This window comes from Cryptomeria japonica, chromosome 2 (assembly GCF_030272615.1).
Source record: "Cryptomeria japonica chromosome 2, Sugi_1.0, whole genome shotgun sequence".
NCBI classification, from domain to species: Eukaryota; Viridiplantae; Streptophyta; class Pinopsida; order Cupressales; family Cupressaceae; genus Cryptomeria; species Cryptomeria japonica.
Window position 1 is genome coordinate 620,226,795 of NC_081406.1, and position 16,417 is coordinate 620,243,211.

Here is a 16,417-nt window from a genome sequence, read left to right on the forward strand (position 1 = left end):
GTGTGTGTCCATTAGTGACAATCACAACATAAACATCAAAAATGCCAACAATCTCCCCCTTTGGCATTGATGGCAACACTTAGGAAAATTTTGACATCTAAGTGTTTTACAACAAAAATATGCCATAATCAAAACTATTCCCCGTAAGCATATACACTATCCCTTTTGCAGAAAATACAATGTATACTACTCCCTTATAGAGATAAACATGAAAGTATACATAGCATGCATAATTATTTTGAAAACAAAATACTACTCCCCCTTTGCCAACAATGACAAAGTGCAGCTGAATAACCCCTATGTCCATTAACATTAAAATAATAAGAGTTTATGACAATAAAGAGTGAAACTTGTCAAAAACTGATTTAAAGTCTTGCATAAATGTCTTCATGGATATAGACCATGACTCAAGTAATGAGGTAGCAACCTCACTCTCCGTTTGCATCTAGGATACCTATTCCTCCATGGCATCCAAGGTACTCATCTCTTGAGTAACCGTCAAGGCATCCAGATTGAGATAGCATTTCTGAAGTATTTGTAGTCTTGGTAGTAGAACCAATTGTAGTTCCTGAAAATCCCTAGTCTGGTTTCTGATCTCCAACTCAATTCTTGAAACGGTGAACAGTTTGCCCATAAGTAGTAAAGGAATCATATGGTTTCTTGAAGATGCTTATGAATGTCTACAAATCAGTTTGCAGTTTGTCTTTCTAAGAAAGCACATCATCAAAAAATAGATGGGGTTGACATATCTTGTTGAGTAGTAGATTCCCCTCATCCAAAACATCTTTAATGTCATTTTGTGCCTTCTGTAGATCAGACCGGAGCTCATTAAACTTCTTCACCAAGGCAGTGTTTAGAGCCTTTTGATGCTTCTTTTTTGCATTGGCTTCGGAAATATCTTCCAGACATTGCACTTGGTCCTCTACAACTATGCATAAGAACTTCAATTGAGCTAGAGTTGAATCGGTACTTGGGAGACTGGTACCGGGAATCAAACTAGTGAGAGTTTCCACCACAGCTTGAACCACATCTTCCTCCTTTTTCCTCCTTAGTGCATCCAATCGCTCTTGAGCACGCTTAATGATTTTTAGTAGCTTCATTTCATTTGCAAACTGGAGGTCAATGGGACTAGTGATGTCAGCCAGTTTGGCTTTACCACCAGTTGCCTTTGGGGTCTCTATATGAGCACTCTTTGCCACTTTCTCCTTTTCTTTGGCTTTCTACTTATCTTCTTCTGGCTTCTTCTTCTCTTCAACTTCTTTCTTTCTTTTCTCTTCTTCCTTCTTCCTTTCTTCTTCTTTCCGCTTCTCTTCTTCTTTCCTTTCCTCTTCCTTCTTCTTCTTCTCTGCTTCCTATTTCCGCTTTTCTTCCTTCTTCTTCTCTGCTTCCTGTTTCTTCTCTTCTTCCTTTCTCTTCTCCTCTTCCTTTCTCTTCTCATCCTATTTCTCTTGTCCTACCATTTCTGATGGTGTATCAGGGGTAACATCTTCACCATTCAGGGCATCAACATCAATGGGGTCCATTTGCTCAGTGACCTGTTCTCCCTCACTGTTATACACCTCATCCGGTTTTGGAATTTCCGGTTCTTGTTCATCCTTCTTGTTAGATTTGGATACTTGATGCAATTTCAGAGCAACTTGAGCATGAGAGTGGGTATATTTTACCACCTCAAGGACTTTTCCTTCTAGCAACAAGAGTCTCCTTCTTTGCATAAAGAAGAGGCCTTTATATTTTTCCATAACTTCATAGAGTTCAGAATTGGACACATCAGGAAAGTATTGTGCAAATATTTCCTCTCTTATTTCCTATTCTTTTTCTATGGAAATGCACCATTTGTTGTCCAAAGAATTATATAAATAATTTGGTGTCACATATTTAATTTCTGATGGGGACCGGTCATTAATACATAAATACTGAATGACTTCTTGTTCTACTTCCTCCTTCTCATTATCATTTAAATCATCAAAATAATCTACTAAGTCACTCAACACTTTCCTCTTAATATTCTTAATGGTTCTTTGATAATGTGTCAAAGGTTTGGAAGAGGAGATATCAATATTTACCAGTGCTGATGATGTCGGTTCACTGCTGGTTGCCTTTGTCTTCTTCCTCGTTTGCCTAGTCTTCTTAGGTGGTTCTTCAGATATAGTGTCTTTTGAGTTTGGTGTGTTGCTTTTTGTTTTCCACTTTGTCTCAAAGACTTTGGCAGGAGCGACTTTTGGTTTCTTCTTTTCTGGTGACTGCTTGGTCACTTTAGGACTTGCTGGAGTAACCGGTGCTGATACAAAGGGCACTACCTTTCCTTTCTTCACTAAGGGCTCCTCAACAGGTGTAACCCTTTCCAGATAAGTGCCAATTCTCTTCTTTTTTGGATCAAGCGGTGAGGAAAGTAGGGTAGAAGCATACCCATCTAGCATGTCATACATTACCTCATAACCCATAGGCTCCACTTCTTCCTTTCTGGGCTCAACAACCTCCATTATGCACTCATCTACTTTGATGATAAAGCAGATGTCCTCTTCATATTTCTTGACAATATCATTGGATATTCTCACCCTTTGTCTCATCTTGCGTCTGAAGTCATCAAAGTATTTGTTCAAAACTTCAAGGTAACCATTTCCAACTGCTTGTAGACTTCCCTAATTTGCTTTGAAACCGGTTGGTCAACAAACCACTGAATATCACCGACTCCTGGAAAGTAGCCTTGGAAGTAGAAGAACAATCTGACCAATAGTTGTCCAAATTTAAATCTCAAGGCATTGTCCTATTTTATTGACTTCAGGTTCACCAGGAGTTGCCTTTGCCTATAGGTGCATAAATCAAATGAGGCATCTTCCATAATCATCATGTACCTAGCATTTACCACTGTAGTAGAGACAAAGTTGATCCTGCTTGCATAGAATATCCGGTAACCTATCACCATGTAGACATATTTGACCAGATCATCCTTGATGGTATTGATGGTCATTCCCTGTTGGTCATTCATAGAGTCGGTGAGGTTGGTCATATCGGTCTTGCTAGTCTTCCTTAGGGTTGGCACTTCTCCAATGTTACAAAAACCGGTGACAGTATGAATTGCTTCCGATGTGATGTCATGTGTCCACTCCAAATATATTTTGTCACCATGCACTCTACTTAGAATGATGCAGATGTGATCATCTATGAATTCTTCAAGGAAATTGACCGCATTGTGAAGCTTCTTCTTTTCCAAGATGCTAAATTCCAGTTTGATCTTCTTGTCCTTCCCACAGAACAAACTCAATTGAGAATGGATCACTAGAGATCCTAGGTCTTCAATTTTATAGTCAATGTAATCTGAAATACCTTTTTCCACTATAACACCAGTGGGTATTTGGGATAGGGCATTATATTTTGCCTTCTGTTGTATGAAATCAACTGAATCAACGGGTGCACTAGAACTAGAGTGCGATGTTGAAGCCATGATAAATAGAGAAAATTGAAAAATACCTTTGAAAGTCAAGATTTAGGGCTTGCAAATTCTGCTTCGTCACTCACTACTTCAGCTGCTAGATTACTGCTTTGAGTTCCACACTTGACCGATTGATGAAATCTTCAGATTCTTCTTTAGGGTTTTGAAATATCTCCGAATTGCAAGACAAATTGCCTTTTATCGCTCTGCACTTGAAAAATCCTTCACTCAAAAACTGATAAGTGAATATGACTTGAAAATCCCTTTTTAAATGAATTCTTCACCTACCACAATAAATGCTCCACTATTAGGGCGTAAACCCTAATTTGCCTTTTACCATTTCTGGTCTTCTGCCAATTGACAGGTGTCACATACTGGTTAAGGTCTTTTATAGGTGTAAAATGGGGGTTAAAAACATTTCACCGATTTGTTCCCCCTAAGCCTTTCTGTAGCTTAGTTTGCCGGTTCAACGACTTCCACACTAGGTGCAGAAACTGGTTCTTCTTGAGACATTTCTTCTAGCTTCTTCTTCCAGTTTTCTTCATATCTATTTGAACAGTTTCAACATCAATCTTTCCTTCCGGAGTGACCGGTATATCATCCGATATATTCTTTCTTGTTGTGCAGAATCTTGCTATATGACCTGGTTTGTTGCAATGATAGCAAATCATTCCAGGTGCTCTCCAAGGTCCATTATTCATGTTTCCATTCTTCCTTCTGCATGTTGCAACAATGTGACCACTACTATGACAAATCAAACAAGTTGCTCTCCATCCGGTTGCCGCTTGATAGCCATCGCTTCCTGACTGATAATTGTAGGTATTAAACCGGTTAGGATTAGAGGGTTCAGGAAAAACTCCTTGACTCCTTTGAGGATACCTTCTGGTGTTGTGCATGACAGACCTGCATTTAGATGCTCTATACCCAAACTTGTTGCATGCATAACAATTTCCATTGAATCTATTGGATCTAGGCTTATTGTTTAAAAAGTAAGGAAAATTATTGTAAGCCTTGTTTCTACATACATTGGCAGTGTGTCCTTCCTCGAGGCAATTAAAGTAAACAAGTTTGAACTTTTTCTTACCTTTATCCTTTGATGACGATTGCTTCTTTGATGCTACATCTTTTTCTCCAGAGGTCTCACCTTCTTCATACTCAGAGAAACCAAGTCCAGTGGTACTCTTTACTAGTTTTGCTGATTCAAGCTTTTGTTCTAACTTAATAGTGCTCTTATTGAATTTGGCAAGTATTTCCTTTGACTCAGTGAGTTCTTTGGTAATAGCAGCATTTGACTCCTTCAAGGTTGCATTCCCAAAAATAGCCAAGTTTAGTTCACCTTGAATTTCTTCTTTTTCCACTTTGCTTTCCTTGAGATGAGCAGTAAGTACACTGATTTCTTGCTTCAGCTTGGAGATCTCATGATCTTTGTCTTTTACCAGATCTTCAACTTTCCTCTGGTTCTCAAGCTCTTGACACATCCTGATAGTTAGCCCTTCCAATTCCCTTCTTAGGTTGGCATTAGACTCATTCAGTTTTTCAACTTCTCCAACTAGGGCATCAATATCCACTTCATCAAAGGAGTTGTTTTTAGTTAGCTCCATCAGTTTCTCAACATGCTCTCTCCTTTTTGCCAAAGAGGCCTTATACTTGACTTTGAGTTCATCATAGGCTTTCTCAGACTGAGTGAGCTGATGAGTAAGTTCCCTCACAGTGTATTCCCCCATATCTCTTTCCAAGTGGTTAAACTTATAGAAAGTTTGGCTCTAATACCAATTGATGAATACTAAGAGGGGGGGTGAATTAGTATATCAGAAAATACTGAACTTAAACACTTTAATAGTTTAGTAGTAAACCAGTATAACAGTTTAACTAACAAACCGGTTAACATAAATGCAAACCAAACAACAAATAAGACATTCACCCACAGAAGCACAATCACCATAACAAAGAAATTTTGATGTGGAAACCCAAATGGGAAAAACCACGATGAGATGAAACTCACAAGTAACTATCTACAGAATGGTAACCACACCAGTTAAGGTCAGATTGGTTAAGGTCATACAATGTTCTTCACTAGAAAAAATCCTGTTAGGAATCTCAATCTCTTTTAGGAGATAAGTCTGATCAAAGACTACCTTGTGAGAGGATTTCAGATCCACAGATGTGAACCACCTTGTTAGAGGATTTACAAAGGCTTTTCTGGGCCTACCCGGTTAAGGGTTTTAGACTTGTCAAAGATGTGAGTAATCAACAAGTGAATGATCTAGCAAATAGCATAGTCTTCTTGGTTAGATCCATGATAGCTCATTGCTAATGCATTTCAGCATTACCTCAGTATTTAGTAAATCCACACTCTATTACAACACATAGACTTGATCTTCTCTATTAAGATCGCACATACAAAAACTCACCAACCACCACAAACCCTAACAACTGCCACTTCTAAAACCCTAGACATGATGTCCTTAAAAAAAGAATCTGGTTTCATTTTGGTCCAATAGGATTATATTGCAAGTTCCTAGGTTCATTGCATCTAGACACATTTGATAACATGACACAAATCACCATCAAAGTGTCGGTGGATGGTAACTCATCACATAAATACCGATTGGTAACTCATCACAGAGTATTACCAGTTCATACAATTTTACTGATTACCGGTTGGCCAAAAATGAAGACTGGGAAAATAATAACTGTCACTTCATTTTCTTTGCTCCGCTTGAGATCCTCGAACCGCTTGAGATTGGTAAAACACTTTTTGCAAAACGCCAATAGCCTATAGACTATAATGCAATACCGGTTTGGAACAAATACCGGTTGAGCATAACTTATACATACAAAAAGTGATCTCAAAGCAAGTGTGTGTCCATCAATGACAATCACAACATAAACATAAAAAAATGCCAACAATCTTAGCCTCTTTTTCTATTGACATACCTTGCATTTAAGCAGTTAGTGAAGCATTATCCATACCAGGGGAAGCTTACACTCCATAATCAAGATTCATTCCCTGGCTCCTCTGCTCCGCAAATTTCTATTGTAGATTTCTTCTCGAGCAATTTCATGGCATGTGAGCATCGTTACAAGGGAAACAATAACAGTTGGTGTCCTCTGCTAGGTTATTCTATCCTACGATCATCTCTTTATTGTGGTTAGGAGGGACAACTTATAGAGGAGTTGGCACTGGCACCAACTGGTTATTGGGCTAAGCATGATTGGCTCTTGCACCACTTTGGTACTGGTTTTTGCAGTAAGGGGGCCTCCTACCTTGATAATTTTGAAAAGGGGGTCTGGTAGGAGTCTATTGCCTCTTGAGGTTGATGATCTCCTTTGAAAAAGTTCAAAGCAAATTCTTCATGTCATTTACCTCTTTGGCTAGAGGAGAAGAAGTGGAAGTGCTTGCTTGCTGAGTGTTTGGGTAAATATACATAGATTGAGGGGTAGAGGCACTTGAAGATGGTGACTCGGGTGTCTGGCTTGTCAACTCTGGGAAAACCAGCGTGGGTGGTCTCGGGGGAACTTTCCTTGCATCAATTAAGTTATTTTCTCCCCAAAAAACTAGCTCATAGGCATTCGGAAGTGTGCTCCCTCCTAAAGACTAGATCATGACAGATATGTCAGAATTGAAATCTTTTAAGTAGAATACAAAAGCCATTTCTACAAGAGGTCAAGCAGACAAAGGAATCCTCTGTCAAGTCTTCTAGAATCTAGTGTAGAAATTGGTGACAGCCTCTTGTAGAGCTCTCCTTATTGTTATCAACTATTGCATAAGGGAGGACCAATCTCCCTTCTCGGTGAACCGCTCAAAGAGATGATCTCCCAGCTGGTCCCAACTTCCTATTGAGTTTGGTGTGAGAGATCTGTATAAGTCTTGTGCTTTCCCCTTAAAAGAAGTTGCAAGAAATCACAAAGATACATTTTGTTCCATGACATTATGTATAGTGCACACATCAGCCATGTCTTGCAAATGCTCCTCGGGGGTCTTGGGACCATCTCCTATGAATTTTGATAATGATTTTAAGGCAGAAGTAGGGATAGAACCCCATTGAGCAAGAGGGGTTGGTGCAATAAGAGGGCTTCCTCTTTCCTAAGTGACAGTTTCTAGGAGGCTGGATTGGCATCAGCACGTGAGCTCCCTGGATAGAGATTTGCATTCTGATGCCTGATACTGCTTGAACAATGACTAGGGGTAGTAATAGCAAGCTTGGATTGGTTCTAGATTGACTCCTAGTGACTCTCATGTGGTTCATGCACCCTCTTTAAACTAAGACAAAATGGTCCCACCGGGCATGCCAGAAAAAGAACTGATGATCAATAAAAATGCTTTTATGAATATAGCCTTATGGGAAACTCAGTGATGGGGACCTATGCAGGCTCACTGAGTGACCTTCAAGATTTTAGAAGCCAACTCATCATATATGGGGAGTGAAAAGGGATAGAAGGAATAACTGAAAGCAAAACTACACTATAGTGATGAGCTGAGATAAGTTTAGAACTAAGAGACAAAGATAACTTCATAAACATGCATCTCTCAGGCCCATTCAGCAATCTACATACCCAAAAATTTGAAAATGAAACATAGACAAGAACTCAATTGACATAAAGCGATATATAACATTCATCCACTAGATAACAAGTTCATATAAAAATAGTTCAATTTGTACAATCTTATGGCATATATTTCTAAAGTCATATAGAATTACAAAATTGCACAGAAACAAGTCTTTGTACAGAATCACAATTATCATAAAAGGCCAAAGGCACAATTTGATTAGAGTCCCCAATGCACAACTACAAATTAAAGGCATAATTATTCTAGTCAATTGTCTATCTTCTTCCTTCTAATTTTTTGAACCCTTACAACAACAAAAAGCATCCCTTAAATAATCCCAAGCTAACGGCTTGGTGGAGAAAATAGAGAGAGTGCTTAAAACCGCAAGAATTGTTGGCAATGTTGTTAGCAACTGTGAAACGACGTCCCACAAGCTAAAATGGAAAAGATTTGGCCTATCACATAGCCATTATCAGATCTTCTAACAATGGATCAAAACAAAGGAATCTGCAACCACCATCGAAACCACAAGATATTGATGACCAAAACCATCTCCTCTAGGCAGTAAACAACAACGCTTGACGGTTGCATCAATTCCAATGTGGCAGTAGGAGGGAGTGTCCTGAGGGCACAAGAAAAAGGCATAGAGTACCTTGAGGGGAACTACCACATGGCATGGGTGAAAACTTACAAACACATGGGCTTGAAGATGCAAGACCACCAAACAACAAAAATAGCAATACTGCCACACATCAACACCGCTCGGCTTCCTGGCAAAGGGAAAGGAAAGAATCAAACATTACAAGTCGTGCTGCCACATGGACACAGGGAGGCAAACAAAACTTTGAGCCAAAAAGAACTAAGGCTCGGCAACATAAAAGAAGCTAACTCCCTGAAAAGTGGCATGGGAGACTTAGAGTCTACACTTTGTACTTTGTGTCTCAGTTTCATCTTTGTATTCTTTTTTATCGCAGTTTACCTAGTCATTTCCTTCATCTCTCTATCTTAGTTTATCATCATTGGACATTTAACTCATTTCCATTTAATAGCAACAAAATAATAGAAACCCTAAGAGTATTCCTTGACTCTCTTTTAAGAGAGTAGTCAAAGTGAATCACTTCCTTAGGCTCTTTCATATTCCAATGTGTGGAGGAAAGTGAGGTTAGGTCCTAATGTTGGTATTATGGATGACTTCGTCATGTGTTGCATTGGTTTTGTCATTGATGTCAACACTTGTCTTCTTGGAAGTTTACATTATGTTCACCGGTATGGTTAGTGCTTATGCACAGTCACTGGTATGTGTTCATCGACAACGATGATGATTTGTTATCATTTGGAGATCATTTGGTTATGTCTAAGACATGGAATGGAAGTTTGGATTTGGTGTTTTTCTTATTGGTCTAATCGGGTTGACAAATTTTCCTTTACCGATAGATAGGTCTAGGTTATGGACCAGTACATGTTATTTACTCCAGATCAGCACGACATGTTATGGAGATTGTTTATTGATTGGATAATATGGTAAATGTATTGAGCCAACATGTTGTATCGCATCAAGACTTATTTGTAATTGATTTGAATATCTTTAGTAAGCTGACCTATACATTTGGTTTTAGGTTTTGTATATATGATTGTAAGATCTTATTGAAGATCAAGGTATAGGATTATGGTATGAGTGTGTTTGAATATTGAAGAGTGAAAATAAGCATATCCTTGTGTGAATCACGCAGACATTATTTGAAGGTTGAAGGAAGGTTATGAAGGTTTTTAGACACTTATGTTTAGAGCTTAAACCAATACTGAATCGAGCATTACAGATGCTATTTTGAGTAGTACATTATCATTGAATTAAATCATCCAATTGTGTAGTCAGTGTGACTCCTATTTTATGATTGAGCAGTGAGCTCTAGGCAGTTGGCCTTTCTGCATGTGTAGACCCCATTTGTATACACTTACTATCTGTAGTAGTATCATCTGATTGTGGGTAAAATTTACCACCGTGTTTTTTCCCTTACCAGGTTTCCACATCAAAATATCAGTGTCATGTGTTGTGGATGTTGTTTCTCTTTCTATTTTATGCATTAAGTTAAACCGGTATTGCTATAACTGTTAATCTATTTTACTGGCACTTAGGTTTGGTTTACTGACATTAATTTGGATTATAATTTTTTGAAAACTGGTTCACAACTGATTCACCCCCCCTCTCAGTTGTCCTTCCCGGGTCCTAACACCTAAACTACCCCATCCAATTTTTTACCATCATAGATACAATTTGTTGTTGAAGGACTCACTTCCAATAAACAATGAAGGAGATAAATGAATTGAAACTGAGAAGGATTCTCCTAAACATGAAATTTTAATTGAACAATTGGATCAAGAAACCAACATCATGGAAAACATCTCTGATAAATACTACTATTACAACAATTTGTCTTACTGAATATATCACCTTCAAAGCTCTTCTCAATTTGACTTTCACACATTCACAAACTCAAATCTTCTTCCATATCATTTGCATACACTTCTCATAAATTCACACACAATACCCACACTCAACTCATTCATATGCACTTCTTAAATATGAGATAAATCATTGAAACCTAATTGATGGTTGGGCAAAACAAAATAAGCAATATTGCATAAAATAAGCCACCTGAACCAAATAATACTCAGATCGGTCCACTCCAGGAGAAAGAGGGAACCAAAAAATATTACAATACATCCTTCCAAGATTAATCCAAGATCCACACACACTAATACATTCTCCAAAGTTGTTACCAAATGTAACGTGTAGATATAGAAATTAGTTAGTCATAGAACATCTTCCGATGCAAAATACTTCATGCAGAACCAAAATAGTATCTCATTACAACTTCCAACTCATATCCACACCAAAAGAATATGATCCAATCAAGATGACTTAATTGGACACACCGAGTCATAACATAACTGAATATCGTGTACACAAATCAATAAAGCTCTCTTGCAGAACAAAGAAACCATTTGGGAAACATACTGATAATACTAAACATGCAATGAAACCACATCCACTAAACTGCAACATAATATGCAACATATCCAAAGGGCATCAAAGGCTTCTTGGACCATTCTGATAGACACACTTCCTGCCAAAGAATAGAGATAACTATCCAAAACAAAATGCCACAACCAACACCAAAAATACCGAATTCAATCTTTACCACAAAACACAACTGCAACAACCAAGAGCATATTTGGACCAACATGCATCTAGATAACCAAGGTTTGACATCAATGAGAACCATATAAGCTCATTCTTTTAACATATATTGGACTACTTGTAGGGATTTGACCTCAAAAAGACTATGCCACCAACCTCAAAAGCTTTCTTAATGTGATTTTTGTTATTTTGGATCTATTGCAAGTTTTACTTCAAGAATCTCTTGATATCTTGACTCTGATATAGTAATTCCTTTACATTTGGGACCTTGTTGCCTCCAAACATTGAGTTGATGAATTTGGGTGGCTCATGACCATACAAAGCCATAAATGGTGATATCTTAACTTACATGTGGTATGTCATGTTGTAACAATACTCATCGAGGTGAAGCCATATTACCCATGCCTTCTGGTGTCCTAAAATGTGTTTTTTAAGGTATCCTTCCACCCACTTGTTAATAAATTTTAGTCTATATAGCTATCTGTGGGTGATAAATTGTGCTAGGAGTGAGTTGACTCCCACTCAACCTAGAGACTTTTTTAACATTGAAAAAAGTGAAAAATTGTTGTCCAAGTGTTACTCACTATGTTCTTGGGTAAGTCATGTAGCCTGAAAATATCTCTAAAATAAAAATTTGTCACCTTAGCTACCATATACAATACTAAAATAGAAAAAAGGGTAGATTTGGTTAGCCTATCCACCACAACGTTGATGCTATCCTTTGATTGCACCTTGGGTAACACTATGATGAAGTTAATCGAAATAATTTCCCATATTTTATTGGGAATATGTAGGGGCTTCGGTGGATCAACATGATATGTATTCTCAAATTTATTTTGTTGACATGCAGGGAACTCTTAACACCTAAGAACTCCATTCTTGAGTCTATTCCCGATGAATATTAAGAGGGGGGATGAATTAGTATACCAAAAAATACTGCAATCAATCTTTTAAACAGTTTAGTAGATAACCGGTGCAACGGATTCACTAATAAACTGGTTAAGATAAGTGCAAACCAAATAGCAAACAAAGCATTCACCCACAAAAGCAAAATCACCATAACACAAGATATTTGACGTGGAAACCCAAATGGGAAAAACCATGGTGAGCAGAAACTCACAAGTAACTATCTGCAGAATAGTAACTAGACTGGTTAAGGTCAGACCGGTTAAGGTCATACAATGTTCTTCACCAGAATAGATCCTGTTAGGAATCTAGATCTCTGTTAGGAGATAAGTCCTGTTAAAGACTACCTTGTTAAAGGATTTCAGATCCACAGTTGTGAACCACCTTGTTAGAGGATTTACAAAGGCTTTGCTCGGCCTACCTGGTTAAGGGTTTCAGACTTGTCGAAGATATTAGTAATCAACAAGTGAATGATCTAGATGCTAGCACAATATGCTTAATTAGATCCTTGACAACTCCTTGTTAATGCATTTCAGCATTACTTCAGTCTTCAATATCTCCACACTCTATCTCTTCACACAAGCCTAATCTTCTCTTCAATGATCGCACATAACCTTTTCTATTCTATATCTCATATGCAAACCCTAGACATGATGTCCTTATAAAGGAATCTGGTTTCATGTCAATCCAATCGAATTAGACTACAAGTTCCTAGGTACAGTGCATCTAGACACATTTGGTAACACAACACAAAAACACCACCAAAGTGTCAGTGGATGATAACTCATCACACATTACAGTAATACTAGTTGGTAACTCATCACAGATATATACCAGTTAATACAATATACCAATTACCGGCTATCAAAAATGAATACTGGAAGATCATAGTATTCTGATCAAAAGTTAACTACCGCTTGGGTCCTTCCTACCACTTGAGATCCTTGAACTACTTGGGGTCTTCATACCGCTTGAGATCTTCAGTCAATCTATGACCGGTAAACCACCTTCTGCAAAATACCGATAGTCTAAAGACTATTCATTCAATAATACACAATACTGGTTGGAACAATTACCGGTTGAGCATAACTCAAAAATGAAGAAAGTATGTGTCCATCAATGACAATCAAAACATCATCAAAATGCCAACAATCTCCCCCTTTGGCATTGATGGCAACACTTAGGAAAATTTTGACATCTAAGTGTTTTTGCAACAATAACAAAAATGATGCTACAATCAAAATTACTCCCCCTAAACATATATACTCCTACCTTTGCAAAAATTACAAGTGCATGAAATGGTAACATTCCCCAAAATTTTAATGTACACTACTCCCCCTTTTCCAACAATGACAAAGTATGAAAAGTAACCCCTTTTTCCTTATACAATAAAATAGAGTAGATGTTCATGACAATAAGGAATGAAATTTCTCAAAAATAGATTTAAAGTTATGCACAAAAGTTTTCATGTCCAATGTCCATGACTCAAGTAATGAGGTAGCAACCTCACTTTTAGTCTTCATCTGGAATGCCAGTTCTTCCTTTGCATCGATGGTACTCATCTCTTGAGTTACAGTGATAGCTTCTAAGTTGAGAAAACATTTTTGAAGAACTTGCAGTTTTGGCAATAGGAGCAGTTGAAGCTCCTGCAAATCTTGAGTCCGGTTGCTGATCTCTAAGTCCATCTTGGCAATCTGATGCTGAAAATGATGAACAATTTGTCCATAGGCAGTGAATAAATCATAGGGCGTCTTGAAGTTTCTGATATATTCCTGTAACTCTAATTGGAGTTGAGCTTTCTGTTTGAGCATATCTTCACAAAACATATGGGGTTGGTAGATTTTACTCAAAAGTAATTTACTCTCACCCATAGTAACACTAATATCATTCTGCTGCTTCAATAGTTGTGTCCTAAGTTCATTCATTTGCTTGACTAAGGTGATATTGAGTGCCTTTTCCTGGTTCTTTTTTGCAGTTGCTTGAGCAACATCTTCCAAGCATTGTACCTGGTCCTCTACTATGGTACAAAGAAGTTTGAGCTTGGATAGAGAGGAATCAGTACTGGGAAGGTTAGTACCGGGAATTAGACTGGTAAGGGTGTCAACTGCAATTTGTATGACATCCTGTTCTTTCTTCTTCTACAATTCTTCCAGTCTCTCCTATGCAAGTTTGATGCCTCGAAGTAGCTCAGACTCATATGCTGATTGAGTTAGACATGCAAGAGTTAGATCAATAGGACTGGTGGAGTCAACCTACTTGGTTTGATCACCTGTTTCCTTAGGAGTCTTCCCTCCTTCTTTGGTCTTGATCTCCACTTGTTTTCTCTTCTCTGCTTCCTTCTCCTCTTCCACTCTTTTCTTTTCTTCTTCTTTCTTCTTCTCCGACTCTTTCTTTTTCTCCTCTTCTTGTTTCTACTCCATTTCTTCCTTCTTCTTATCCTCTTCCTACTTTTTCTTCTCTTCCTCCTTCTTCCTTTCTTCTTCCTTTCTCTTGTCTTCTTCTTTCTTCTTTTCTTCTTCTTTTCTCTTCTCTTCTTCTCTCTTCTTCTCTTCTTCTTTTCTCTTATCTTCTTCTCTCTTCTTCTCTTCTTCTTTTCTCTTATCTTGTTCTTCTTTTCTGTTATCTTCTTTTTGCCTTGCTTTTTCCTCTTGATCTTTCTCTACTTTCTCTTTGTCTAGTTTCTCTTTCTTAGATTTTTCTTTGTCAAGAGTGACATCCTCATTATCTAATGCATCAACATCAATAGGGTCAATTTGTTCTGTCACTCTTTCACCTTGACTATCAAATACCTCATCCGATTTTCTTGAGGATAGGTCAGGTTCTTGATCAACCTTCCTAGTGGCTTCAGATACTTGGTGTATTTCAACAATAGCATTAACATGTATGTGTGTATCCTTTTCTACTTCAGAAGTTTTACCTTCTAGTAACCTGAGTCACCTCCTTCTCATAAAGAAGATGCCTTTGTTCTTATCCCTAATTTCAAATAACTTAGAATTTGAAGCATCAAGAAAGTACTGTGCAAAACTTTTCTCCCTGATCTCTTGTTCTCTCTCAATGGAAATGCACCATTTGTTATCGAAAGAATTGTACAGAGGATTTGGAGTAACAAATTTAATCTTAGAAAGCAACCGATCATTAAAACAAATATTTAATGACCTCCTGTTCTACCTCCTATTTCTCACTATCATTAAAGTCATCAAAATGTTCCTTTAAGTAATCAATCAATTTCCTCCTAAGATTTTTTATTGTTCTTTGACAGTGTGTCATTGGTTTATAAGAGGTAATATCTATAATTACCGGTACAGAAGTTGCTTGTACATTACCGGTAGACTTTGGCTTTTTACTTGTTTGCCTTGACTTCTTTATTTCAACCTTAGGTTTAGTGTCCTCTGACTCCAGTGAGTGAGTCCTGGATTTCTGCTTCCTCTCAAATACTTTTGCCGGAATAATCTCAGGTTTCTTTTTGGCTGGTGACCGCTTGGTCACTTTCGGACTGGCAAATGTAACTGGTGCAGATACCGATGGCACTGCTTTGCCCTTTTTCTGGTTTGGTTCCTCAATCGGTGTGACCCTCTCCAAGTAGGTACCGGTTCTTTTCTTCTTTGCATCCAGTGGTGAGGCAAGTAGGGTAGAGGCATACCCAATCAATATGCCATTCACCACTTCATACCCCATAGGGCCAACTACTTCCTTTCTAGGTTCCACAACTTCCATTATGTAGTCATCTATCCTTATTGTGAAGCAGATGTCATCTTCATACTTCTTCACTATATCACCAGATATCCTCATTCTCTGGTTCATCTTTCATTTGAATTCATCAAAATACTTACCTAGAACCTCAGGATATACAGTTCCCACTGCTTGTAGACTCTCCTTAATCTATCTGGAAACTGGTAGGTTAGTAGACTATTGAACATCACCTACTCTAGGGAAATAACCTTGAAAATAGAAGAATAGACTGACCAGAAGTTGGCCAAACTTGAACCTCAGTGATTTTTCCTGTTTGATGGATTTCAGATTCACCAACAATTGTTGTTGTAAGTAGGTACATAGGTCATATTAGTATCTTCCTTAATCATCCTATAAGCAGCATTCACTAAAACAATAGGAACAAAATTCATTCTGCTGGCATAAAATATTCTGTAACCAATCACCATGCAAGCGTATTTTACCAGATCATCAAAAATGGTGTTGATGGTCATTGCCCATTGGTCACTCATAGAATCGATGAGATGTGTCATTTTAGTTTTTGTGACCTTCAGTAGAACTGGTACTTCTCCAACATTGCAGAATCTGGTGACGACATGAATCGCTTTTGGTGTAATGTCAT